Source organism: Leptosomus discolor, chromosome Z, assembly GCF_034619465.1.
Source record: "Leptosomus discolor isolate bLepDis1 chromosome Z, bLepDis1.hap2, whole genome shotgun sequence".
Taxonomy (NCBI): Eukaryota; Metazoa; Chordata; class Aves; order Leptosomiformes; family Leptosomidae; genus Leptosomus; species Leptosomus discolor.
The window spans coordinates 28686026-28713808 of record NC_141419.1 but is presented as its reverse complement, the minus strand read 5'-3'; positions in this window follow the sequence as shown (position 1 = coordinate 28713808).

Genomic DNA, 27783 nt, shown 5'->3' with positions numbered 1-27783 from the left:
AGATCTGGCTTTGCATTATTAAAATAGATGTATGGGCCAAGTACCTGGGTTTTTTTTTCTCACTTGAGTTGGACATGTCTTCATAGGTCTATTTTCAAGCATGTCTGGTGCAGAGGAGACTTTTGGGAGTGTCCTCAAATGACACCAGAGTATCCACATGCAAGAGGTCAAAGCAGTGGCAGCTTATGGCAGCGAGCTCAGAGCCACATGGCAGAGCAGTGCTGTGCAAAAAGCAGAGTACTGAATGACTCAGGAAGACGAGAACACACACACGCACATCATCCATCATCATCTGCTGCAGTACAAAATGATTCCTGATCCAAACAGAACTAAAATGTCCACATTTGCACAAGGCGCTGTAACCGGTTTGCTCCAGGGTAAATTGCCTGTAGAGGTGAATCCCAGCTCAGGGATTTCGTGAGAGTCTGCTACTTGCTGTGGCTAAACTCACAGTGTCAGCAGCTTTTAATCATATTAGGTGAGGAATTAGTACGTGTCTCAATGCAATCTGCATCATCCACCGTAAAGAAATCATTATGAATACGTAGTTTCTTCCTTAAGGGAAAGATGGAGCAACAGAAGGGATCAGTCCACAGCAACTCAGAGTCCCGCGTCACTTCATCACAAAGTCAATAGCTCTCTTCATCCGAGGGTGAGAATGATGCAAAAACAAACTGCTTTCTGTTCTGTAGCGATGCCTGAAAGAGCTTTCTCTGCAGTAATCCCAAATCCAGGGGCAATCTATTAAGAACTCAGCACCACCGATCCTGAGAATCAACTGATAAACACATTCTCCGCAGCCCCTCCCCCCCCGCCCCCCCCCCCCCCGCGCTTTTTTTTTTTGACTAATCCTCTTAAAGATTGTGCTAAGTAATGAAAGGGTGGGATGAAAGAGGCCTTTTTCATTACTACCACATAAACTGCTTGTGTAAATGTTTCATTAACACACTGCTTGACCAGTATTTCGTCCTCCCCGCCCCCACCGCTGCTATGGTTCTGCTGCAGCCTGTGAGGCGAAATGTGTGATTTACACATGTTTAAGAGAAACATTCCCACACTTGAATGCTGCACTATTCTTTAGAGAAGGAGAGACCTACAAAAAAACCATTGTGGAGGACATTTTAATTTACAACTCTTTTTTCATATGTGCTTAAAAAGATGTATTGCTTCCAACTACACAGGGATTTTTTTAGTTTTGTGAGGTTCCTCTAATACGTTTGTGTCTTGCAAGCACCCTCAGGCAAGATGACATTTATTAAGCATGATGGGTTTGAAGAGATATTTATAAGTTCTTATTTCCTTGGAGGAAAAAGCAAAGGGATTCAAAGGAGGTTTGCCCTTTTGTACACTGAAGTACAGACAATATGTTACCTTTTAAGCCCATGGGTACTGGTCAACTTCTTTAGAGCTGTGTAGAGAAAGAAGAAGGTTTTAAATTGTCATGTGAAGGCTTACAGCTTGTATTTTTTTTACCTGAACCAAAGGGTGTAGTTTTCTTTGTCGACTGTGGCATTCTGTAGTATTTCCCACTCGTCACATGATTACAATCATGAGGTTCCCTGTCCTGAACTAATCCTGTGAAGATTGACCATTTTCATTATATTATTCAAACAGAAATAAGATATTCTTTTTCACACGGTCATTATTTCTGTAGAAATACATACCACCTTCAGCATGCACTACTTCCATGCTAACAATGTTTGACACATAGGGCCAGCTAGACCTGGCACATCATCATCAATGTCAAGTAATTCCGTTGGAATCAACGATGTTACTCAGGGAAAGCTTTGCTGAAGTTTCTCTAGATTTACACAGATGCAACAGGGAGTAGATTTGGCACATGCTGCGTAACATTTGCATTAAAAAAATATATTCTTTCTCTTTTAAAGCAGGCATTACTTTAATCTACTATACAAAATGAGAAAATTCTAGATCTGTTATCACAATCAGCTCTTTTCTTTTGTGTGGAATATGTGAAAATGTTGTTATAATTGCATTCTACTGCCACTCCCTCTACCTGAAAATACAAAAATAAATGGAAAATTGAATTAAAATACAACCTGCATACTGCAATCATTTACTTGTTTTCGACTTCATTTTGTTGCATTAAGAATAGCACTTGTATTGCTATTAACCGTTACTATGGTTAATATAAGTGCCACATTTATTTTGGTTTATATAAACTTGTTTGCTGCTATGACCATGATCTGGTTTCAAAGTGAATAGATTCATTTGGATCAACAGTCCCTTCAGGGGTAAATGCTTAAATGTATTCAACCTTCGCAAGAGCTGAAAACATCAATACCTTCATAAAGCCACTTTGATTTGTATTGACTAAAGTTGTGCTGCTAATTCACATACATCATTGTTTACTTCACTGAGCTTTTAACATGGTATTTGATTTATAGAAATAGTGATTCAATTTCTGCAAAGAAGTGGTAGAATAAGACCTCCCTCAGATTATTTCTTTAGCTCAGAAATGCTAAAAGTCAAAGGAAGCTTCCCATTGCTATACAAAATCTGCTCAATAAATGTTCATGTGCACTAAATATTTTACTTGCTTAGTAGCAGCTAATAGCAATGTAGATCTGTCAGATAAGGGACAATCAATTATCTAAACCTGTCGCTAATGTGACTGCAGCAAAACCATTGAATTACCTCTCAGCAGAAAGTGTCTCTGAAGTGCATTTCTCCTGCTCTGTACATGTAAGTAAGAAACTTGTAAAAAAAAAAAAAAAAAAAGAAGAAGAGGAAAATTTTCTGAAGGCTTTTTTATTACTATTCTTTTTTCATTAAGAAACTATAATCATTGATCCACTACAGGAAACCATTAAAGCACATTGGTAAACCCACATAAATAGCAAACAGTTCCCCATACAAATAATTGTAGTAGTTACATTTGGTATGAGTTTGCAATGTTTGTTTGATGCTACACCAAATACAGGCTTAAAAATATCTTCTGTAGCTCATTAACTTTAAGGAGCTACATACTGTCAGTTTAAAACAAAAGTTTAGTCTAATATACTGAGAGGAAAAGCTCAATTACTTCATATGTCTCAGTAAAGTTTTCCTGAACTATACTCTCAGATTTTTCCTGGTTTGGAGCCAGATCCAACAAATTGTCATGTGTATATGCAACTGGTCTCACAGAAACAGTTCTGTTGAATGAAGCACAGTGAAAACTACAGAGTTTTATGCCCAGAAGTTTGAAAAAGTCTTGCTTTGACTGACCACTTCGGCCTCATAGAGGGCAGGAATTTCTTCTCACTGTTGCCGCTGGTAGCACACTACCCTGGTGAGACCCTTAAGACTTAAAAAAAAAAAAAGTAAGACTGCAAAATTACCCCATGCTCCTGTGGGATCTGAGGACATGCCTTGGGTATAGCCTGTTACTGACCAGTGCATTCCTTATGCATTACTTTCAGGGGAGAAAGAACATTGAACATCGCATATCAAAGACATAAGGCAAGCTTTTCCAGAATTTGTAAGATGTATAACTTTTGCAGAGGAGAACTGAGCTGATTTGGAGGCTGAAATTGAAAACTTGGGTTATAGAAATGATACTGACATGAAAGCAATACAAAAAAATAACAGCGATAGAACAGTTATTTTGTCAGGATTGTATTTTCCAGATTAAGCTATTGATAAACAGCATACTTTTGCAGCTACAAGAGAATTCACATTTACAGGGCAGACAAAACTCAGAAAGCTTAGACACACTATAGGGCTCGTCAGCATCTCACAGTTAATTAAAGGAGTGAATGGAAAGCATCAAGGCTTGCTCCCCTCTTCATGAATAATTCACCGACTGTATCCATTATTAAAGCCAGTTACTTCACCACAATGATTTCCAGCCTGCAATGCATTGGTCTCAGAAATGAGAGATAAATTGCAACAAGGCCTGCAGCTATATTAATAAATTGAAATGAACATTTATTTGCTCATCTAATTAGAACTGTAGTTTTTTCCAAATGGTGTAGTAATGCATTACCTTGACAGCGAATACCTGCTGCAAGAAATAATTAACAGAAACACTTTCCTATCAAATTCTGTTTCACTGAAGGCAAAAGTTTTGCTCCTGATTTTGTTCCCTTTAAACGATTTGTTTTTAACTATTTTGCAGTAGAGGTCTATGGTGGATTTTGCATTGCTAAAGTGGAGGAAATCTTCGTGTTTGAAGTGCCTGTAAGTAGTAATAAAATTGCAAATAAAATAAGAATGCATAAAATACTACTTTCATCAAGTCTCTGTTAAAGCTGTAATGGCATGGTATGCACTTTGAACTGTACCTGAAGAATGTGATCATTTTTTCAAAGTTTTGGTTAATGTCACAAACAAACAATGTACTTCAAAATTAATAATTTTCTGATTTTCCAGTTGTATTGGCCTAGTAAAGTCTGTTGCCCCTATCTGCAAACCTCATCTTGAATTCACTAACTCTATTCTTATTTATTTTTCAAATACATTTGCTTAGATTACCAGATAAATGCAACATCAAATGAAGTTTTCAAATCAGTGTGGCTTTGTCTGTGAAAGTGAGTTGTTATAGTATCTCCTTCTCTGTAGATGCATTTAAAATGTTAGCTTTCCCAGTCTTCAGCGACCCACAGAAAAGAATGGACTGTAGGTTTCTTCATTAGGTTTGCAGATTTATTCTTGTTAGTTCCGTCTGTTGTTTTCACTGGTGCCAACGTACAAATGGAAGCAGAGATGAAAGCATGCAGTGGCTATGCACAGTTTTAGTCCTCTCATCTTCTCCTACCCAAAGCAGTAGGTCAACAAGAACCCTGAGTTTGGTCTGGAAAATGATAGTTGAGCCAAAGGAATGGAGACTGATAGTGTGTGTTGGTGTGTACATGTAGAGATTGATTTAGATATCCCTACAGATTTCCATAGATACCTAGATAGATATAAAAAACAGAAGTATATTTGGGAATAGATCAAATGTATGAAGCCAAATTATTACTCAGACAGATATCACTGTGAGGAAAGATGCACCAGAGCACCATTATATTCGGCACAGTTTCAGCAATGCTCAGCAGTGGTGTATAGCCACCATATGTTAACATTGGGAATGACTTTAATTATAACACAGGGAGAAAATGGAAACTGGTGATCAAAGAAATGATCTTTCCAAACAAAATTATCTTATTTTCTTTCTTTTTTTTTAAAGAAATTAATGTTCTCAATTTGTTATCTACATATGAAATATTTTCTAGTGAATTGTTTTCCAGATGATTTTCCACTAGAAATGGTATTTAAAAAAACCCAAACTGAAATTGCCTGTATTCAATTTAATCGATTTTGGAATAATCATGAAATTGTTTTAGGGGACTAATTAATCCATGGATAAGGAATTAGACAGTATGGTTGAATTTGAGCTTGCTATTGTTTTTATCTGGGGGATTCAGACACATAAAGAGATTTGAATGTGCAGCCTGCTTCCTCCTGGTATGTACTCATTCAGCTTGGGAATGCAAAGCTTGTGTGTTTAAAGAAGCATGTCAAAACTGCTTTGTAAAGAAGTAGAAAAAAAGCTCTGGACCAAGTGACAGGACTAAGTTTAGTGTGCTAATCATATTCGTTCTTCTTGTAACCGAAGGAATCCCACTGTAGAATTTAAATGAAATGAATAGCGTTTCAGACACACAGTTAGTGATTTTATATGGTCAGTGTCATTTTTCTTCTTCTGGGAATTCAATTTGTTCCTATTATGCCAAGGTCACAGATTGGGGAATCTCAGAGAACATTACTTCTCTGCCTTCGATGCAAAGGGTCAGTGGATTAGTACAAAGGAGAATTAATCCTGTGTGCTTGCTCACCAAATGATATTTAAGTCATTTTTAATGAATGACTAGAGTTCCTATTAGTTTCCTTGAAGAAAATAGAAGCAAGCCTACAAACAACAACTTCATAAATGAATATTCAAGGAAAAGTATGACTTCATTGTCAGCTCTAATTGCTAGTTTTACCTTATTAGTAGAAGCTTTCTGTAGCTGAGTTTGACATACATTTGTTTGCACACTGTTATTAGTCAAGACACAGTGAAGTCTTGTAATTAACACCTCCACATTATCTCATGCAGTGAAAGCAAAGACTAAAACAGATGACTCACTTTGTTTCAGCTTTGCTCTTGTTTTCTGATACAGAAGTACTTAGGAAGAAGTGTGAGCTCATCAGAGTGCCATATGGAGTCAACAGAAAGCATGAAAGGGTTTTCAGGAAGGAGGACATCAAAGCTCATTAAGAGCTAAACGGTAAGGCCTCAGCAAGGCACAGTGCTACTGCGCAGTTGTGGTGTAACATTTTGCCGTTATGGTTGCACTGGTATCAGCCTTTTAGTGTCTGATTCTCCTTACGTCAGTCAAAAGACAGTGCATCTGCTTGCATGGTTTATTCTCTGTCTAATGCAGGAAAATGATTTATTCATACAGTTTTTCTCTCCTGTCCATGACAGTGCCCACACTAAGGAAGTTGTACTTTTTAAGCCATTGATAACACAGCATGTACACGTTGTGAATTCATGCTATGCGTATCATTGTACACTACGATGTCGAAAACCTGTGAGTGGATTTTCCATGTTTATCTTCCACATGGTATTTGGGGTTAGAATACTTCATTATTTTCAGGTGTGAGCTCCTTACTGGAAGTCAAACATTCTCAAGTGCTATTTCAATTTAAACCAAGATGTGGTTTTCTTCTAAGTATCTAGTTTCAGGAAAATCACCTTTTTAGACAAGGTTTACTCCAAAAGTAATTTTTCTGATGAAATTTGTAGTTATGTACAAGGAACTGCTCTGGGTTTTTTTTCAAGATTGTAATGTATGAGGGAAAACAAACAATACGACTCTCAAAAAGAGAATAAACCGCAAAATCCAATATGGTAACAAGAATATTTTATTACAACCTTTCAGTGCAACCATTCAGTTAACAAGTATTTCCAAAGCAATATGAAATCCAGTCATTAAATTATTATTGAAAGCTTGGCTGACTTATATACTCAGATAATAGCAAAGCTTGTTTACTGGATGGAAGCTAGCCAAGAATATTTGAAAAATTAACATGTACATGCAATTTCCCACAATTACGAAATAGCCATCAGAAAAGGAAATGACTGAGAGCGACTGAATTTCTCAGAGCTGCTGTCTTTGGTTGTAAATACTTGCTGCTCTGATAATAGAGCCCTGCCGTTTGCTACCATTTTCATCATTACCGTATCTATTGATCTAACCACCCCACGTGTTCCTGCTTTATTATTTTGCTACTCGAGAGTAACCGTCTTAAGTGATTGGGTCACAAATGTTATTGTATTACTGTGATTTGGAGAATTATTAAAGATGGGTCACTTCATTACTGAGATCCCAGAGGTGCTGTATATAGTAAAGCTGCATTAGTTAAGTTTAGTGGAAGCTGGCAGGTGCTTATGCACAGCTATTTGTTCTTTACCCCAAGCCACTGATGCATTTTTAGGTACATACTGCTGCTCATGTTCAGCCAAACCAAAATGGATTCATAAAATAACATCAGTGGTCCACCATAGGTTCTTTGGCTTTGTTTGCAATAGGTCGTAGCATGGTAGAGCTTGTCTTGAAATAGCATCCTGCAATGGTTTATAACCTTCAAATAGGATTTCTAATAATAGCGTTGCCTCTCGCTTTGGGCACTGACCCAATGACTACAGACATCCAGAATGAAGCACGTGCTATACGCTAATTTAATCAAAACATTTCTAGAGGGTATAGACAGTAATCTGGGACACACTCATATTCCAGAAGTACTCCTGAGAGAAATGTTGCTGGACTGGTTTCAGAGTAAGTACATACTCTGTTTGATTTTTCCAAGACTGAAAGGACAAATCCCAGCAAAAGGAATTACTCACACAAGCATTTTGCTCTGTACCTTAGACTTGTTGTGATAGTGGACACCAGGAAATCTGCAATGAGGGAAAAACAAGGAGTGCTGTCACAGTAGAAGGCTAAAGGATGGATGTATTGGTTTGCACTGATGGAGATGATCTTGGCTTGATTAGGAAATTACCACAAGAGCAAATTACAATTTGTTTTTGGTATCCTCTATGTTTGCACTGGCTGCTACTGTCCAGGGAAATGGAGACTAGCCATTCAGGCAGAGCAGGTCTGTCTTTTTATGACAGTTAAGGTAAAGGGCGAGTTCACCTCGTCACCATGAAGCTGTGCAACATGGTGCTTACAACCCTACCAGGGGGTAGTTATGTTCACAGCAGATACTGCCTCTGACTCTGGTCCACCATAAGCACCTCTTATGCTCTCTTGAGCCTTCCGTCATTGCTTGGAACTTCTCTGAAAGGTAGCTATGGCACTCTACTGCTGTACAGCATATGCACTCTATCTAAAGAAATATGCTGGTTAAAAACTGAATTATACATTTTTATTTATAATATCATGCTGTGTCTGTTTGGAATGGAGGCCCTTTTCTTTCATATTTGGTGCTATTAATAGACAAGTCACTACAGACTATACATTAAGAAGCTTGTTTGATGTTTAAAACAGCTGAATATTAATATTGGTGGTACTGCTTGTTACAAAACAGCTTACACCCATTTGGTTGGTTAACCTGAAAAGGAAGATTAATGGCTTAAAATCTGGTCATTAAGTATGGTAACAAATGTTTTTCAGTGAGGTTATTGCTACCATAAACTTTAATCAATGGTTCATAGGCAGCAGCCTCTGGTTCAGTGTTCTGACTAATGACAAATTAACTATTTCTTAGCAGTTAATAAAGACTTTTCGCCAATCTGCATACAGAACATGATTTCCTCTGTTGATAATTAACATTGTCCCCTGGGTGCTAACTTCGTATATCCATACCAAAATCCTTATTGACAGAGATGAAAAGCAGCAATTTTAATACCATTTCACTAGATATTTTTTTCCTCGACTGTTTAAAGCAACCGAAACAAGTTTTAAAGCACAGGAAGTCTGCCTCTTTAATGATCCATTGTTTGCTGAATAGTATCAATACTGTTGATCCTATTTTTTTTTCCTTTTTTTGAATTAAATTTTTTTACACTCAGAACTCAAAACCAGGAGTCTGGAAGTAGTTAATGACCTACGAAAGTGAAAAGGGTAGGGATGAAAGTGGGAGTTCTTTGATTTTTCTAAAAGCTAACTAGAGTTGGTGTGAAAAAAACACTAGAGAGCACTAATAAATGTATGCCTCATAACAGTAAAACAAAAAAGGTACACCTAACCTTTCTAAACAGCCTAAGGGCAGGGGTTTGCTTTTCAATGAAAAGGTCAACTAGAATGAATTAAAGTCATTTTCCTGCTGAGGTCCAAGCATGTGGCTTCACTTTGAAGGTTAGAATGAAGTTGTTCTTACCCATGTATTTTACAGATGTAGCTTTCCAGAATGCATTGCAAAAAGCTGTGATTTGTTTTCAGTCTGTCCAGGGAAACAAAAACTGTGACAATTAATATATGGCCTCCCAAGATGAAGCTTCTAATTTACTATTAAAGGTAAAATACTTTTGCAAGTTATTTAATGATCCAGTCTGTGCTTTTTTAGTAACACTCTTCTGTCATTTATTCCTTTTGTGTTTTAATATTGTTCATCCTTTTTCTTCATGATATGCTTTAGTTGGTATTTTGGCCTGATTGAACTCACCCAAGAAAATATAGCAGCAAAAATTTTGTACTAGCACCATCACAGGGATAGACACTGATACAGCACGTGTGAGAGAGAAGACTTCTATATACCAAACTAAAAGGTATTCTAACAAATCTATGAATTCACAGTTTACATTGTAGGAATTTGTTTCTGAAAAAGCAATTTTTGCAAAGATCTTTTACCGCAAAGATCATTTCAACAAAGACATATACTCAGTAAAACCAAATCAACAAAATATAAAAGAATATTACTTTGCCTCTCACATTGTTCAAAGTCAAAAGTAAAACTTTCCAAACAGCTATCAAGAATATTAAAAAAAAAAGCTGGAAAAGTAATAAAATATCATCAAGACTCCTCTAGGAGAGATCTTTACCAGCTTGCATATTCTTTTACCTGCTGTAGCATCAGCTGAAATGGTCACCAACAATTTGTTTTGCATCAGTTGAAATGTTGGTAAAAAAAAAAATTATGGAGTTTTGCTTACTGAAGAAGCCCTGAAAGAATTCTACAAGTGCACACCCCTGGCTGAGGCAACATGGGTTCTGGAGTGCTCAAGAAAATAACGCCCATGGCTGAGCTCAAATATTGAAGTGGAAGGATGGGAAAATGGTAATTCACACTCTCCTAAAATCTCTTAGGACGGTTATTCTCACACATAAATCTGGATGCCTGGAGTCTCTTGCACGTATCAAGCGCACAAGGGAGGAACACAGATGGAGAGGTAGGAGTCCACTGACTGGCTGGGTACAGCGCCTATATCCACTACAATTTTGGTAGAACACCCAATGTTAAGATTGTACTGAACGTCTGTTTGGTCAGCTTCTTGGCTGAGTGACTTCTAAAGCACTGAGAATATTTCTGAGAAAAACAGCTTTGGTGCTAGACTTCTGGATTGGCTGCTACCTGCAGAATATGAGCAGTGCAAAAAGTACTGATCAAAACAGAGATGTAGTTAATTGACCATTTGGAAAACTGTTAAACGCCTCTGTCCAAAATCTTTTTCTGCCTTTATTCCTATTCCTTTCTTTTTTTTTTTTCTTTTTTTTCTTGTCCCCTTCTTTTTTGGAAATTTGCTCTTTCATAAAATGTGTGTGTGTGTGTGTTTTTATTCCAAAGCATCCCTCTGTTGTGGTTAAGTTCCACAGGAGGGTTCCAGCTTGTAAAGGTTAACCGTGCAGAAATCAAGGCTTTGTGCATTTTTGCAAAGGTCACACTCATCAGTAGCTCCGGAAAGACTGCTGGGAAGGGCTATAGTACTACCTGATGATTGAACCGTGGCTCCAGGTTTCATTTCCTTTAAGAATACTGTTACAATCACTGGTTGTGTCACTAAGTGATAAAAAGGCTGCTCAGATACTTGAAATTCAATTTGTACATTACTCAAACCTTCCCCACCTCTTTCCTTCACGGTGCCTGGCAGCTGTTTGCTGGCACTCTGAATTTCAAATGCCTGTGCTGCAGGAAGCAGTTTAATAAATAGGATAGGTTTTGATTAATGTAACAAGATGAAAATAGACAATGATGCAATGCATATATCAGAAAGAACCACAGACTTGGATCAAATCCCTGTGTGCTGAGGAAAGCTCCTGTGGCAAAGAGTTCACCCAAAGATGCGTATCTGTATTTTGGTAACACCTTGAAGGTTCAAAAAATACCAATATATGAGATTTAGACCTGTAATCCTGTTATGTCTCTAAACATCTACTACAGGTGACTGCACAGTCATGAAGTTCAAGTCTAAATTAAGTTTTGACGTTGACTGAGTTCCAGAAGGACACTGTGCACCACAAAGCTCTGGTTTTATATGGAAGAAGGAAATGTTGCATTTATTTCCTTTCATATTAGGAATGTAAACAATCACTTGCTATGCTGTATAGAAAACAATGGCATAAATACATCAAGGTTAATTAGTAATTCACCAGCGTTCAAAAAGTTTACGTGCTTTGACATTGTTTTAAACAGTCAGTACGTAGTTTGCACTCATCCCATGTCAAACTATACCTTCAATGCTACTCTTTGCCAGTTCCTGCTCCCCTGAGCCACAGACACCCAGAATTGGTATTATGTTAAAAATCCTTCTCAGAAACTCACAGAAACACAGATTTACACAATACTATTTCATCGAGGTAGTGGTCAACTATGCCTCATGAAAGGAAGGAGCTGAAGATGTCACTGAAGATTGTCACCACTTATGTATAAAGACAATGTAACTAACATTCACTCACTGGAAAGGTCTAAGTTATGAAACTTTGACTCCACTCATTTTTCTTGATGTGTCTCATGAGACACAGGAACAGGTTAAGCCTGGAGAGGTAGGCTGCTTCCAAAGTTGGCAGCAAGTGAATGTCAGGTCTTTGGGTTTGGGCACCATTCCCTTATTGGCAAATGTTTCTCTATTGCCTCTATTTCATTTGCATTACAGAACAGGAGCTAGTCAAGGAATGGCTTTGTATTTCTCCAATTTTTGTGAAAATATGTTCTATGTTACACAATAATTAGAAAATTTAACATAACTTTATACAAATTAAAATCTACATTTGTTTCATTAACATGTCCAGAGAGCAAACTTTTGTATAAGCAAATGAATAATTTTATAGCATTACATGAGGTACCACTGAAAGTTAATTGTTTCCTTAATACTGGGATTGAAAATTATTAAAGAATGATATGGACTAGCTGTGTTCTTATATTTATATAGTCTATGTTCATCTCACTGGCATAAATTACCTGTGTTAATCATTTGTTGTGATTAATTGAATAATCACCAGTTCTGTAATGAAAGCTTCTAATTCCAAAACTACAGAATTTTAGTATTTCAGAGGGTACAAGAAATTAATTTGAAAATCTGTACTGGAAATGTCATTCAATGTATATTCTGGCACACTGATATTAAAACCTCTTTCTGTATTTATTTACCTTTATTCTTAAAGTCAAATGTACTATGAACTTATAGTATAATTTTATTTATTTTATTTTATACTTGCTTCATTTTTAACTGAGTTATCCATTCTTCCTCTCCTCCTAACCATCAAAACCACTCCCCATACAGTTCACAGTCTACTGTGGTTCTTTTAAAAGTTAAAAGCTATCAGGACACTAAATCAATAAAGTGTTAGCTCTCTGATAAGTCATCTGCCATGAATAACAAACATTTTAAGTCAGCAGTTTGCAAACAAGCCATGGGCTAATATTTGTTTGCATAAACTATTCAGCACAGATGCATAAAAGATATTTTGTGGAAATCAGGATTAGTTTACAAATGATTCACGTACAGGAAAAAAGCTAGAGTCATCAGATATTTCATTCACAATTAATAATTAAACCAGCTCTTGTAAGGATGCTAAGAATATCAAGATGGCATGTTTTCCAGTGGTTTTATTTTAGATCTTTAAAAATATACAAAAAAATAAAAACCAGCACTTTGTCCTGTTTAATTCTGAGATGAAACAATAGTGATACGGATAAAAAAACCAGAAGAGCAAAGCAGTTCTGATGAATGAGCTTGCTTTGACCTGAACTTCAGTTTCACAATTGATAAGGGTAAAATAAAAAGGCGTATTCTAGTATTGCCAGAATTTCCATGGAAGTTTTTTGTTGGCTTGAGTTAATTTTTTAAGCGTTCATTGAGGGAAAGTGAGGGAAGGGATAGATCTATTTTTATCGCTTTTTTGATGATTCTTTATTGTCAGCGTTCCACACATTTCTCAGAGAAGGCAACTGTTTCCCATGTCTGTGGAAGAAACATGCTTCATCTAGGAGCCTATGTGGGAAAAGAAATGGAAAATAAGAGTATGATTGTGTCTCACTTCTCAGATTTCAGGAAGCAATTTCTTTCTGCTGGCGTATAAAAAAAGAATAGTAGGTATATAAGAAAGGGATTTACGGGAAGATGAGAAAGACAGTAACAGAAATGTTAGTAAAAGGTAAGTTATCCCTGAAGAAAAGAATCAGGAGTTTCAATGTGGGGATGAGTTTTGATCCAGGTAGTTGAAACACTGAGCTAAAGATTTTTTTTTAATTTTGAGTGAAAGGCAAATAATGAGGAAGAATTAGTTCTCCCCTCTGGAAATGCAGTATTCACAGGGAAAGGTACTAGGAATCCGCATGCAAGTTTTGGTTGTAAAAATAAAATTAACGGATTTGAGAGATGCTGTGACAGGATATCTAGCAGGTTCTTGCAATGGTATCCATAATATAAGGAAAAAGAGCAGAAATTAAATTCACAATTTAAAAGTCCAAATAAAAGAAGAGTAACAAATAACTGAGTCACCAGCAGTAACAGATAAGAGAAGATGAAAAGATGATGAGGTGTTTCACTTTGCCACGTGATTATCCTAGTTGGTAGCTTTTCTGTTACATGAAGTCACAGCTGGAGGTTCAAGAGTGCAAAGAAGTAGTGGCATGGGTGTGGAGGTCATGTGGCTGGATGAGGTTGGACTGGGTTTGGATTTAGGCTATCTGCTACTCTTCTATTTAAGAAAGTCCCATCATTGCACATTTTGTGAGGTCAAGTTTTGAATTACTGGATGCACACAAGTAAGTCAGTGAGCATAAAAGAAAACATTTATTTATTTTGGTTGCTCGTAAGGGTTTTTGTTTATTTTCACCCTGAGACAGGGTGCTTTATTCATTTCTATAGTAACTCTTTATATTGCGGTATGTGCTTCGAAGGCAGTGCTATATGCATGAGAGACATTATATTATACTCACACACCATTGTGATAAAGTACCTAATTATGCAATATCAAAATTTCTCAAAGTATTCACATTTTAAGGTAAGTGGATTTAATCCACTGATATAATAGACAGATGAGAAGCTCAGCTATTAATTTATACTGCTGCTCAATTGGTATTGACTGTTTCACCACCAATTGAGTTCTGCATGAGGCTTTTGGTAATTTATTGTAATTGTCTCTGATATAAAGCAGCTCTTTACTTAAATATAGAAGGCCTTGCTGTCTTGTGAACTTCAACTGCTCCTGGTGTAACACTGAATAGCCAGAGGAAATATTTTATTTGAAGCACTCCTGTTTTGTTTATTTTTTCACTGTAATTATGCCAAACACGTGGTCATAATAAATAATAACATTTATTAGTCTCTTAAATAACACTTGTTTGCAGTGCATCTTTTTCATCTACTATACTTCCTATAAAATTTCAGTTAATATTTCATCTTTCTAAATACTGAGTACTCAAAAAACATTAAAACCAGAGAGTGTTTTTTTCTCTTTCTATTACCAGAGCTGCCGTCTCCTCTTAGTATGCTTTAAAGCACAATTCATGACCTTAATCTTGTTAATATTCTGCAGAACTGCTTTATATAGTTGCAGCTTAACGTTGATCTGCGAATGTTATGTCTTAATACAAATGCCACCTGGTTCAGCTGCGTATATTTGTATAATGCCAATACCATGGAAAATCCTAACTCAGAGTAGATGCATCAAATAACATCAGAGTACTTCAGCATGTCAGGGTCCTGTCTATTACCAAGTGCCAGCCAGTGTTTGCCACAGAATGTATCAGTTCTCTTGCATCTTTCAGAACAAATTTATTTAACTGAGTTTTATTCCAGGAGAAATTATATAAATTTTCATTAAAGAAAACATTATATTATTATAGCACTAAATGAATCATCTGCAATCACTTCTAAAATACTTGATTTATCGTCTGCAGTTGGAAGGAGGTAAGTTAGGAAAATATTTTTGCTGACAAGAATGAAATATAGTTAATCTATAAATAAAAATATTAAGTATTTCTCTCTATCTAAGGAGTCTGTGTATGTGTGTGTGTATGCATTTGTCATACCTGTAATTATGTAGGTAACTATGTGCATGAATAATTTTATATTTTGACAACATCAAGAAATACTCAATCAAATTCCTTCTCTAAGAAAAAAAGACAAACAAATTGACTAACTAGCACAGACTAAAATAAAATCCATCATAACAGAAGAGAATATTTTCCTGCAGTGATTCATATTCACACATCCTTCTGTGAGACTTTCCTATATTTGATGACATTGTGAAATGTCATTGAAGAAAAGGCATTTCAGTTTAGCCTTGAGCAAACATACACGTAGTAGAAGAGCTGTGCATATGTAAAGCCTTTTTCTTCTTCCAAAAGGGACCTTTTTTGCTATATACATAACTGAAGCTAAGCTTAGGGTAGTGAGGTGCTGCATGATAAGGACTTGGTTAGCAAACACGTTGAGCGATCAATGACTTGAATAACAAAATCCCCAGCAGTGTGTTTCAGAGCTAACCGCATTTGCACTCTGCAAGGAGATCAATGCTTCACCCTCATTGATTTTCTTCAGTGGTAGAACCAGGATTATGCACAATGTGAAACTGTATTCCCAGACATATTCAATCTGATTTCCTAGTCAGTGCTAAAAAGGCATAGTGTTGTACTGAAAACGTAAGGTTAGAGAAGTGTAACATATCAAATTCGTACTTCTGGTAAGGCTGCATGTTAAATAGGTGCATCATAATATATTCTGGGTGTCCTGCAATCCATTTTATAAAAACATTAGAGTGGTGCTAAAGAATTCCTTCTTACACATATAGAGCTTCAAAAAAATGTGCAGAGATGCCAAAGAAAGAAATTTAAATGCATTGCATAAACATCACTTTAAAATATAGTACAGTTTCTCTCTGGCAGACTTGAGCTCTAGTGTAAACACATAAAATGAAAAAATTTCTTCAAAAACTTCAGAGCAGGAATGTAGTACATCTTCAGAACTTAAATAACCTTGTAATTTACAATATATGCCCTTTTTCAAAAAGTAATAATTACAGTAAAATGTATCAGTGGGAAAAGACAGCTGACAGGAGGTTCATCTTGATCTGTAATTTTCCCTTGTTTGTAGCTTCGCATACAAGCCATAGGAACACCATCAAACGCAGATAAGGTGTAGTTCAGTTTGAACACTGGGATTAATTAAATTAGCTCAGCTCAGACTTTCCCTAAGCCATTTGTTGGTGGACATAGGCAAAAACAGAGATGGAGGAGCAAGAAAGAGCAGTGACCTCTTGAACAAGAAAATTTCCTCTGTCTTCAGCTTCTGCCATTCCAGGCTTTGGAGAAGCAGACACCAGTCCTTGGAACTGTAAGTTGTTTATGAAAAAGGGGCAAAATAATGGATGTCCTAGAGAGACATACTTTATAGACCAAAATAATGGATTTCCTAGAGAGACATATGTGTACTTCATAGACCTTCATCCAGAAAGTGAGCACTGTCTGCATTTCATGATTTGAGATCACAGTAAATTCTTTCTGTCTGTGTTTATCCAGTGCTACCACCCAGCTAGGCATGTATGCACACCTATGGCAAGTCTCACATCACACAAATATAAGCATCTGGCAGGAAGCTTTAAGTTACTGCTACATAAAAATTGGGAATGATGCATCTGCAAGATTAACAATTCTTGGTCGGGTGAGCGGGTAGGGTTTTTTTTTAGCTTTTTTAGACATGAGTGAGTGCATAAAGCCACTCTTGAAGTCATTACAGGAAAAATCCTGAGTTCCATGAAGTGGGTGAAGAGTGTCTTGTGTTCCTTGTGAGCTAAATGGTGGCAAGCAGTGCACTGGAATACTTCTACCAAGTGTTAAAAATCTCAATAGATGTGATGAGAGTAAACAGTGGCTTGGAAGTAGTGTTTTCTTAAACTCCAGGGAAAATGTTTCTTCGTTTTTCTCTAGTGTAGTCAAAAGGCTAGACATGGGCCTCATTGTTTGTATTTTTTTGTAGTTAGTGCTGGATATTTTTGTCAATATTGAATATTTGATGAGGAAAGGACTTATAAGTCTACTTGAATTCAAATCATGAAACAAAATCCACTGCTCTATGTCCTTAAATGCTTTTGTTGAATAAGGACAGATGTATGCACATGTTTAAGTACTTTCCAAAACCGAAACCTTAGTCTTGATCCAAAACCCATTGAAAGACTTTCCACTGTTGCCAGTTCATCAAGCCAAGTATTTCATTCTTGAAAAAACACTTTCAAAAACTGTTTCTAAGGTGATTCCAGTTCCATGTTAAAGTTAGATGCTAAAGCAGTTCACTGAAAATTGTCTTGTTACTGGGGAAGTTACTTTTTTAGGACCTCGTACACTTGGTCTAGATAATAGCAGTCTAAATAAACATCGTAAAGTAATTTGATAATGAACAAGTAGGAGGATGCACACAGGAAGCTAACACCATTGTTTAACCTCAAAACTATGCTAATAAGTAGGGTGATAGACATGAAACTGAATAATGGAGCTGTTATTCCAGCCTACCAGGCTGTCTCAGGAGACTCATAAGTGGATTTGCCATACCATGACTAAATGTAGCTCCAGTCCAGTATTTTGCATAGCCTAAAGTATCTTGTTGCAGTATATTCTCACATTTATCAAACTAAATCACGTTTAGAAGAAAGTATCTTCTTCCAGTTAGAAAGGAGGCATATGTGCATGTTATTTGCGTACTATTTATTTGCTTGGATGTAAAATAGAAGAATGCTCCTGAAATAACCTGTTTGTGAAAAAGACTATCAGCACAAGAGTATTAGTGTGCATGTTAAAAATCAAACATTTTGATTTTTTTAAGAGGAAAAAAACCCCACAAAACAAAACAAGAGGAAAAATGCAAAATATTATGAACTCATGAAAGCATGCATATGCACATGTGTTTATCTGACCTGAAGTCGATTTCAATGCAAAGTGTACTCCAAGAATTATCTGAACCCAGTTTATGTTGGATTCATCTACAGTTACTTGGCATTGACTGGTCACTGTATTTAATTTCTTTTTACAACAGCCATATTCCGCCAATAAAAGATCAAGTAATTTTTGTTACTGGACTGAATTTTTAAAAAGTACTTGATATTCCACTTGAATCTTCTCTCACTAAATGGTGTGGCCTGGTGGTAGTTCTACAAATACAAACATAAACTGAAAAAGCTAGTCCTAAAGCTGAATGCACAAACACGATGTTAAGCGATTTTCACTCCACTGTATCTTGTTTATGCAGTTTCCAGTCCTGACGGTGGATGGTTATGAAGAAGGGAAAAAAAAAATTTAAAAAATCTAGTTTGTGCACTGTGTCAAATTTTCTGTTGGCCTTTTACAGCAGAGAAACCTCCAATTACATTGCTCTTGAAAAGCACTCAGATGAACTCATCCCAGCTTCCCACATGTACAAAGTGATGCATTTTTAGTTAAATTACACAAGAATGAAGACAGACAAGCAGAAGATTGCATTGTGGCTTTATTTCTGATTACTGGCAGTTACCTTTGCATGCACTTTTTTATGTCTGTTTAAAAAAATAAATGCAGAGCACAAGAAGTCCTAATGAAACCACAAAGCTTCCTAAAAAAAAAAAAAAAAAAAGCAAGCTGATGTTCAGCTTTTATCATATTCTTATACCTGTTATTACAATATCATTTGTGTTGGATAGAAAACTGATCTTCCAGTCATTCATAATCATTAAAATCCCCTTGTTTATTCTATGAACATGGGGCTGCCTGGTCAGTGCCTGGCATAATTCCAAGTTAAGCACAGTGAAAACCCTTGTAACAACCATAAGAGAGCCTAGTCCTAGCTCAGCTGCTATAGCAGGTGTTTGCTCAGTGAAAGTTTCACTGTTCTTTTTTTTTAATTTTCAGCTGATCTTTTTTCCCCACATTGAATTAACAGGCTGTATATGAAAGCCTTTTTATTATTCGAAAGCCACACAAGAGTGCGGTCCTACGCAGTAGCTGTTGGAACACCATTATTCTCCTCCTGTCCCATGTCCTGGAGGAAAATTTCTTCCTCCTTTGCTGTTTTCTCACCCTCTCCATTTACTTCCATGCTTCTCTATTAATTCTCTCACAGCCCCATACTCAGCCACATGACCTCTACCTGTGGAGTGGCTGAAAGAAAATGGACATATTATGAGCGATCCAGACCGAGTGGCCTCACTGTAACAACAGGCTGCAGCTGTTGTTACAGACATAAGCAAGGTCAGGGAGATTAAGAAACTGCATACCTTGCAAAGAGATAAGGAAGTTGGACGGCAAACCCAAGAAAACAGAGCAAGGCGGGTGGACACCACACCGTGACCAATCATGAGAAGGCAGAAGGCGAATGGACAAGCAGCATTAACCTATTAGCAATCAGGACGTAACGCGTGTGCCTTGTGCTAGTCTATAAATTGCTGTGTATCCCTTAATAAAGTGGCATTAACTTGATCACATTGGACTTACATGTTGTGTCCGTGACTTCCGCGTCATCTATCCTCTGTGTTTTCCTCATCCCTTTACCCTTACCATTCCTTGATCTTCTTCTTGGTAGCACCACTGCTTCTCCTCCTGCATGTCTTTGACTCCTTCCTGCTCTCCGCTTTCCTCCCCATTTTCCAAGTGCACACTTGGTTTTGCATCCCCTTCATACCAGTTCTCTTCAGACTCTTCGGGGGGGATTACTTACCTCACAGTGTAGCAGGTAGCCATCTCTCCTAAAAGCAGTCCCAGTCTGGTGATATGATGAAACACAGGGCAGCCTGTATATAAAGTTCCCTCTGGTTGTAGCTCACAGGGGACCCTAAGGACAGGTTGGAGGACAATTACATTTGCTCTAACCGCATTTACCCTGCAATTCCTTCAAATGAAATGTTCTTCATTTTATGTGCTGGGACTAGTGCCTGATATTACAGATAAAGAGCGCTCATTAATTTTCCCAAGATTAGCTCCAAATTGTTACATACTGTTGTGCCACAGTTTCAGTTTTTGTCTGATCAAAGTAGATGATGGAAGGAGCAGTCCTTACAGACAGTGGGTGGTCTAGAGATTCAAAGACACAAAGCCAAAGTCTGTATTCAAAATGTGAGCACAATTGCTCAAGAGGTTATTTTATTCATATGTACAACACCTCAATTGCACCTGCACAGCAGGTGCAATTCACATGTGCAGGATAAGAAAATAGGACTCTAACAACCAAAAAACCACCGGTTACCTGTGTCTTGCTCATTACACATCACATAACCAAAGATAAGCTTCACTCTACACAAGTCGCCTTTGGCTGAAGCAATTTTCTTCATTCTATCTTCCTTCTGTCTGCTTAACCTCTTCCTCTTTATATCACTGCAAGAAAATCCTGACTATCAAATGTTGCCAAAAATTTCTGTTCCTGAATTATGACCCAATTTACAACTTCCATTTCCAACCAGTAACGTACAGGTGTTACAAATACAGCTCAAAAAAACATAGGGAGTTCTACTGGCTGGTTTGGGTGACTTGCAGTCTTACGAATTATGTGAGGAAAGTCCTAAGCTTATGGTAACTGTAAGGATCTCTGGCTGTACTGTCATTTAAATCAAACAACATCCTTATTAGCATCCAGGAAACAGAGCTGTCCTTTAATGTTCAGCGATACACCACATAGTGAATGGAAAGTTATTATGTCCCAGATGAAAATGTTTTCCTTCACTTACTTGTTTAGCTCAGTATGCAGCTAAGCATACCCAGATAAATGAGAGAAAAATTAAAAATGCACATAATAACCACGTGTCAAATGACACTAAGATCTTCAAATTCTTTTATCCCATAATGCTCAGTAGCATTAATCATTCCCTAATTCAGTGCTGCAGTGTATTTATATTCCTGTTCTAATATATCTGGCCTTATATTTCTACTATTCCAGAACGCACTGCGGAGTCTTTACCAGCTCAATATAAATAAAGAAAATCCGGGCATGGAAGTGGTGATGCTGGACACATAAATTAGATGGATTAGTTCATTGTTTTCTTTTGGGTTTCTTCTTCTTCTTTAAATCAATATTGGTTCTAGGTGGCAGGAAAAATTTGCACAGTATTTGAATCAACACAATAAATTTAACTCACAGGAATCTGAGTGCATTTTTTAGGCCTTCAGAGATCTTGCAATTTCAGTGGCCACAGAGCAAAAGTTGGAACAAAATATGAAAACATTGCATAGCCCATAATTCAAATTCCTGTAAGTGGAGGGCTTTCCAATAAAATCCAGACACTTGAGAAGTATGGAAACTGCTGTGGCTCAATAAAGTTGATTGAGTGCCTTCACCCCCTTCATATAGTACTGGTCAGAGGGCGGGACAGGGGGGAGAGAGAGGAAAAAAAAAAAGAAAAAACAAAGCTAAAGATAACAAAGATTTAACTGTTACATCTCCAGAATTAATCTTGTGGAAATTCTTAAGTCTGCAAATCTCATCATACCACAAACAATTAAAGGCACTACTAAATGTAGTGACTTAATAATGCACTAAACCGAAACAGAGTACTTGATTGATTTGATATGTGTCTGAAGGCTTCTCTTTTCTGCAATCAATAACATAAACCTTTTCACTTTCTTACCTCTCCTGCAGCTGCCTAATATTGCCTCTCTGCTGGGTGCTACACTGTTCTGGGAAAAGTTGACCACTGTATTGTTCTGAGATGACTGTTCTCCAGGACCTTGATCCTGCAAATAGTTGCTACCAATTTTAGTGCCAGGCTGAATGAAATTACTCTTCACGGAATTTACAAAACTCATTTTGTTCAAATTATTTTTGGGATCTGACTCTTAATTTTTCTTTATACAACATCAGGAATGCTGCGCCTCAAATTATAACAAGGTTGCATAGCAGGACTTCATGTTTTATGTTGAGGCATTGAGACGGACAAAAACAATAAGGGAAAGCTGCCTGAATACAACATTATACAAAAATTTTCAGTGGTACCAAAAAAATTCATTAACCTTTGCAATGATTTGAGATTTGTCTTGCCAAAGTGGCTCTTTATTCATCTGATTGTAGAACAATGTACTTGCTGTGGATTGCATAGGAGAGGAAAGGAAAGGGGCCCTTCTGGAGGCTGCAGCCTGCTGAAAGGCAGAATGAACGACAGCGGGTGAACTAAAAGAGAGACTTGTGTGGGCCAAGGAAAGATTTATGGGAGAAGGAAACACAAACCTTTCCTGTGATGCTTGATCTCTGCCCAGAAATGCCTTCTCTTGGATAACCATAAAAGTGGAGAAAGAAGGAGAAAAAAGAGAAAAATAATTTAAGAAGATGGTGTTAGAAAAGGAGGATTAGGTGTGTGATTTGCAGGGCTGCAAAATTGCTCTATCTGAGCAGAGTCTCCTCATATAGATCAGATTACAGCTAAGAATTTGGCTTTTGTTGTGTGTTGATGTTGAGGAAGGAAAGGAGCTATCTGTCCCACCAAGGCTTGCTATCAGAAAAAAAAAAAAAAAAAAAAAATCAGTTTGCCATCCATGTTGGAGGAAAAATACTTGTAAGGAGTAAAATAGAATCCTTACCTTGTAACCGCATTATCTTGTTCTGCATAGTTATTCTGATACTTAAGTGCAGCGGAAACTAAAAGAAACCCAAACAAGTTGTTTTGAAATCCCTGCTTTCAAAGTTAGCTAGAAGAAACAATGTTGTGGCTTTGGTGAAGCTGAAATGTTAAGCTGCTGTCGGGTGGAGTTAGAAAATGTAGTGTTCACATTTACTATAGCTCACCTCTCAACTTCAGAGAAAGAAGCATGCTGTGACACAGTGAACATTTTGATCTCTGAGGACTTTCTTCAAATTTCAGAAAATAACCGTGACCTCTTTGGATCTTTAAACTACAGTCTGGATAAAATTAAATGAACATGGAGTAGAATTTAATTTCTGATCTTTGTCCAGCCAATCTCAACATTTTAACCTTATCTCTGTAGTTGAGACATCTGAAGAAAAGTGTCTAGGGAAAGCTCCCAGGTGGTGACTCTGCACTGGCACTTTGTGTGCCCTTTCAGTCAGCTGGGTCTCACAGCTCAGCTCATAGCAGAATATTATCTAAAGTAGAGCTTCAATGCAGTTTTCCACATTTGCTTCCTCCATTTCCTTCACGACATCTGAAAGCCTGGCATGTTTCTGTATGAATTTTCCTTCACATCATCCATGTTGCTCTGCAAAGAAAAAAAGCATCATTAAGCTGAGTTTCTAATTTCCCTGTACAGTCTCTGGTCACTCCTCATCACTATGCCTTTTAGTACATGCTTCTTCAGTGGCAGGTGGTTGTGAAGATTATTTGTAGAATGTTCAGCATTTATTTCCTCCCCTAATTTCTTTCCTGACTTTTCTGGTCATTACTAATCAATAATACCATTGATATAAGCAATACCAAAACCAGTTTAGATACTCAGCTTTTGACAGAAGAGCTTCTTTGTCTGGGGAGAAGGAGTCTTCTCATTGAAGCCAGGAAAAAATGATTAATTCATTCCCTAACTTTGCAGGGTAGCATTTTTTTTTACTGTGAACTGAAATGTGTTTCAAAATGGCGTTAACTTCGACCTGGCTTCTGCAAGCATTTTTTACTTCAACAGTGAATTCCTCTTCTCCTTCTGCTATTGCCACCCCTCTTGATTTTCCTAGTCTTCCTCTCAGTGTCTGTTAGTAGGATACGAAAGCTGACATGAATTTGTATTTTTAGTTTTGCATTTCATTGAAAGTCTTGGATGTTTCTAATGAGAAACTGAAAATTAAACAGCTGTGTCACAGCACTGGAAATGCAGCTCACTGAACTCCCTGAGCAATTCAGAAAACATCTCAGATGAAGAATTAAACATACTTTATATGACTGTGTTACAACAGTTGGAAGAAAGTACTAATACTGTGAGTGGTTTATATTACTTTGCATAACTGGCATCACAACCTTTGTTTAACATTCAAGTAAAATCAGGCAGATAAAGAAGGAAGGCAAGAGAGAGGAAAACTTGAGCAAGCTATGGTTAAGGCAGTCTAAAGGTCAAAATTGTAATATTAAATAAATCTTACATGGTTTTATAAACCTTAATTTATTGTCTATGTGCAACTGACATTTTAGCTTTTGGTTTAATACCAAGCACTTCAAAGTATTCTTGTAGAAGAATAGTCGATAACCCTCTTACACAGTATAATTGGAATTCTGCATGTTAGAACATTTGGTTTCTGAAAGATTTTTGTAAATGTTAATAGCTGTCTTTTAAAATGGTGTAAGTGTGAAATGCCATGAAAAGCAAAGGTTTAAATGCCACCATGTCTATAATTTTCATATTGTAAAAACTGAGGAAGTTTTTCAGAGTGAAAAACCTAAAGGCCTGCTGTAAGTTTGAAGATATAAGCTAGCTTATTATTAGTTCTTTTAAACTGATATGACAGACACATTTTGTAAAACTGTGAGTTTTAGGCTAAAATGTATAGTTGAATATTTAACTGTCTGGCAGTGTTATTACTGTAAAGTCTTCCAATTTACTGGTACCAATGATCTGAGTATGAATAATTCATGGCAATAAAAGGATTTACCTGGAAAGCCTTCTACAGTCTCATCAGAAGTATCGTCCTTTTATAGACCCACTGGCACTCAGACTGAAAAGCTACTCATATTTCTCCTCATTGAGCATTATGATTTTCACCTACTAATAGGGAGTTCTGGTACGTCAATAGGAAGACTTATATTATTTTTTGAGAGAGAAGTTGTGCCTAACTGGAATGGAAAGCACAGATGTTTTAAGGTAAAGTGTGCAGAACTTTTAAATTCACTTGGGTGAAGAATGGAGCTATGAATTTTGGATTATTGAAACTTGAAAAAAAAACACAGGTTTTAATCGCCTAATCCTCTGCATTCTTTATTAATAAAGTCAATAGCACAGTAACAACCATGCCACAAAAAAGAAAGAATTAGTATTTATGACTTCTTTATTGTACCATATTTAAATATGTTTTAAGAATAAGGAGGTAAGATCCAGACAGCCACAGTCTCAGCATTTTTTTTAATGTTACCAAAGGTATCAGTTTACCATCCAGCCTGCCTAAATCAGAAGGACAATAGCACTTAGGGAAGAAAAAAAAAAAAAAACACATTATAAAGAGCAGGTAACATAAACAGAAATCATGCCAAGAACGCCTTGTCCTCACACGTGGGTTTTAGGAAGCCAAAACAATCTTTTCTTCATGTACTGTAATAATAAGGATTTACTTTAAGCAAAACAAGATAAGACAATCTTTGTGAGCTAAAGGAAAACACTCTTTAAAGTCTCATTGCAAAGTCTGTGATCCCTCATTCCCTAGGCTGATTTCTTTAAGCAGTAAAGTTATTTACAAGGTTTTTATTAAAAGAGGGCATCAAAAGTTTCCACAATTTTGGCACTCACATTTCCATCCAGGAAAAAAAATGACAGGGGCAAAGAGTCTCTCCTACAGCAATCAGCTACAGTGCATGGGCTGGGAGCCCGACTATAGAATTATAGAATCACAGAATCATAGAATGTACTGGGTTGGAAGGGACCTCTAAAGGCGATCTAGTCCAACACCCCTACAAGAAGCAGGGACATCTCTAACCAGGTCAGGTTGCTCAGAGCCCCATCAAGCCTGACGTTGAATGTCTCCAGGGACGGGGCTTCCACCACCTCTCTGGGCAATCTGTGCCAGTGATCCACCACCCTCATATTAAAGAACTTTTTCTTAATGTCCAACCTAAATCTACCCTTTTCTAGCTCAAAACCATTACCTCTTGTCCAATCGCCACAAACTCTTGTGAACAGTTCTTCCCCTGCCTTCTTATAGGCCTCTTTCAGGTATTGGAAGGCCACTATAAGGTCCCCCAGAGCCTTCACTTCTCCAGGTTGAACAGCCCCAACTCTCTCAGACTATCAGGAGGAACTCTTACAACCAGTAGTTTGTATGTTTATTGTAGCAGAAAAATTCCTGTAGCTTGGGTTGTTGGAGGTTGCTAAGTACCTCCAGATCGGAAAAGAGGGTGTGACATGTTGCAATGATTTTTATCATACTGTGTGGATCTCGGCTCTGAAAAGTCTGGGAATAGAGGTGGTGGGGAGAAAGAGAGAGAGAAAGAGAAGAGGGAGGAGGGAAGAAGAGAAAATGTGTCAACCTGCATGTAGAGAGTGTCACCATGCAGGGATGGGCATAAAAGGATGTTCTGCAAGACAGAAATTAGGACAGCATCATAAAACCTACAGCTTAAATTGGAAGACTGCATTTATTGATATTCTTGATCACAGTTTCTTATTGCTGACTGCCATATTGCTTCTATGCAACACAAGAATCTGGATCTATTCTTGTGCAGGAGACAAGCTGTTCTTCTCATTGTCCTAGAAATTAGCAAGAAATAATACAGGCAGAAAAGAGGTTACAATTTTGCAAGGTACCTTGTGCCCTGTGTCAGCTGCTCTAGAAAAGTGAAACTCAGTCAGACAGAAACTGAAGCATGGCTATATTCATCTATATTTTATAGAAGCTATTGCCTAGTCAACAAGCAAAAACCTGAAAGTTTTGTTTTTCTGTCAGAGTGTTTAGGGCATCACGACTCTCAGTTATTAGCTGTTTTTTTACATTATCTTTTAAATGGACTTAAGGTATATTTATTTTTAATTTACAGATGTTTAGTTCTTCTGTTCTATACTCATGTAATCAACTCAGGATTTTACAGCATTTGAAAATATTGTATTATATGTCTTGAAAACCAAGCCACTGACCTTGTATAATGGTGTATTCTCTCTTTTAAGAATAGATTTTTTTAAAATTACAGCAGCAACATAAAAGGCAGCTGCTAGCACCAGGTGTCTTATTTACAATAACAATGGAAACCTTCATAACTTGTAGAGTCCAGCAGGCTAATATGAACATGCAATAAATGTTAGCTAAAGTATATTACATTAGAAAAGGACATTAATTCATTTCATATCCTGAATGATGCATGACTTTATGATGGCATTTCTCAATCTTTGTATTTTCCTCTTTTTTTCCAACTTCCATCTTTTCAGTCAAAGGAAATCATCAAGTGACCTTGAAATCTGCACTGGCATTTTTCTGGCAGAGAAAGAAGCTCTTTTTTCTCATTTGCAAAAATGAATAACAATTTGATCATTCTTAAAACTTCTAAAAGGTTAATTATGCTCTCTCCATGAGCACTGAATAAAAACCTGCTTTATCTTTGCCCAAATGAAACCCACAGGGCTCCCATTCCCTCTAACTTCGCCTGGAGACGAAATCCTGCAAGCTGTCAATTAACTCCTATCGGCTCATAGATCTGTGTGAGCTGCAGATGATTTTCTCATCCGAAAACTATGACAGCTCTCATTTGCCAGAGCTGTTGGGTGACTTTAAAAAAT